Source organism: Procambarus clarkii, chromosome 1 (genome assembly GCF_040958095.1).
Source record: "Procambarus clarkii isolate CNS0578487 chromosome 1, FALCON_Pclarkii_2.0, whole genome shotgun sequence".
Classification (NCBI taxonomy): domain Eukaryota; kingdom Metazoa; phylum Arthropoda; class Malacostraca; order Decapoda; family Cambaridae; genus Procambarus; species Procambarus clarkii.
In genome coordinates this window covers 34,767,534-34,770,033 of record NC_091150.1, presented here as the reverse complement: position 1 = coordinate 34,770,033, position 2,500 = coordinate 34,767,534, and positions in this window count along the sequence as shown.

The window sequence follows — 2,500 nt, the reverse complement described above, 5'->3', positions numbered from 1 at the left end:
TCAATTTCTCTGAGAATCTTGTATGTGGTGATCATATCTCCTCTAACTCTTCTGTCTTCCAGCGACGCGAAGTTTGGTTCCCGTAGTCTCTCCTGGTAGCTCATACCCCTCAGCTCGGGTACTAGTCTGCAAACCTCTGAACCGTCTCCAATTTAGTCTTGTGCTTGACGAAATACGGACTCCATGCTGAGGCTACATACTCCAGGATTGGTCTGACATATTTGGTATACAGGGTCCTGAATGACTCCTTACGCAAGTTTCTAAAGGCCGTTCTTATGTTGGCCAACCTGGCATATGCCGTTGATGTTATCCTCTTGATATGGGCTTCGAGGGACAGGTCTGGTGTGATATCAACCCCAAAGTCTTTCTCTCTCTCTCTCTCATTCTTGAAGAATGTCATTTCCCAAAAGGTACCTTGTATCTGGCCACCTGCTCCTTACACCTGTTTTCATTAATTTACATTTGCTTGGTTAAACTGTATTCACCTAGTTGTGCTTGCGGAGGTTGAGCTCTGCTCTTTCGGCCCGCCTCTCAACTGTCAATCATTCAACGATCATTATTTTTTTTTCTCACACACACACACACACACACACACACACACACACACACACACACACACACACACACACACACACACACACACACACACACACACACACACCCAGGAAGCAGCCCGTAACAACTGTCCAACTCCCAGGTACCTATTTACTGCTAGGTAACAGGGGCATAGGGTGAAAGAAAATCTGCCCATCGTTTCTCGCCGGCGCCCGGGATCGAATCCGGGACCACAGGATCACGTGTCCAGCGTGCTGTCCGCTCGGCCACCGGCTCCTGTGTGTGTGTGTGTGTGCTTGTAGGGTTGAATTGGTTCAGACCAATTTTTTCCGTTCTTATGTTCTACTAGTCTGCTTAGGACCGCTCTCTCTCTCTCTCTCTCTCTCTCTCTCTCTCTCTCTCTCTCTCTCTCTCTCTCTCTCTCTCTCTCTCTCTCTCTCTCTCTCTCTCTCTCTCTCTCTCTCTCTAGCAACTTGCAGGAAATAGTTGTTAGTGATACGGGTCTGAAGGTCAACGGTGTCTGTCTTCCACCTTTCTTGTAGATTGGCATCACATTAGCCATTTTCCAGCAGTCGGGAAGTTCTCCCGTTTCTAGAGAGGAATTAAATATTATGACAGGTGGGCTGAACATTAATTAGGCTGCCTCTGCCTCTTTGACAGATTGAGTATTTACTATTTATGCCTGCAGAATCGAACTATTAGCTCTTGGACCTCGCCTTTCTAACCAATCTATTTTTCTCTGTTATGTCTACTATATATATATTTGTCTAACACACACCACACATTCCCAGGAAACAGCGCATAGCAGTTGTCTAACTCCAAGGTACCTATTTACTGCAAGGTGAACTGGGGTGAAAGAAACTCTGCCTATATGTTTCCGCCTCGGCCGGGAATCGAACCCTGGCCCTTAAGACTACGACTCCCGAGCGCTATCCACTCAGCCGCGAGGTCCCTTGAACACACACACACACACATCCTTGTGTGTGTGTGTGTGTGTGTGTGTGTGTGTGTGTGTGTGTGTGTGTGTGTGTGTGTGTGTGTGTGTGTGTGCGTGTTTGCATTCCTACTTGTGGCTACAGAGGGAAATTTAGCTCTAGAGCTCTGGAATCGTGGACAGTTGCGATTTTGTTTGCCGAGGAGGTCGAACCATCGGCCAATTAGCTTAACATTTATTGTTTGGCAATGGTTTGAAACGATGATCACTTTACATACCGAACGAATAGAATTCCCAACATGGTTTTACTAAGGTCTCCTCATGCTTAAAAATTAAAAAAATCTCATTCTTTTCCCAATATATTTCAAGTTGACAAATATGAAGGACTACAACATTATTATGCCTTAGCTGTACATTATTCCGCTACCTCATCATTGCCTCATTAGACAAGCAGAGACAAGGGGTGCTGGGGGGGGGGGGGGGGAGTATCCTGAGTTACATTCGGGCAGGGTTATTTCAGAGGAAACCTCAGGTTAGTATAAATGTAGTGAAGTCCAAGACGGAAACCGATGCAAGTGGAGTGCCCCATGGCTCCGTCCTGGGGCCTCTGTTTATTATCTTATGTATGTATATATATATATATATATATATATATATATATATATATATATATATATATATATATATATATATATATATGACAGTGTCAGACCACGGAGGAAAAGTGAAACAGGAATTTCCTTAAGTACTTTCGTATATTAATACATCTTCAGAAGGAGTGGTTTTACAGGTCGAGTACTGGACATGTTGTATATGCTATATATGTTACTGAACTTCAAATAGTTACTGAAGAATTCATATGGTACAACGTTTCGTTCCTCTCTGGAATATCTTCACGTAGAGGATGAATAAAAAAGATTGATTGATGAAGATTAAGCCACCCAAGAGGTGGCACGGGCATGAATAGCCCGTATATGGTTTATTTTGGGGGAGTGAATGTTATCTTTCGAA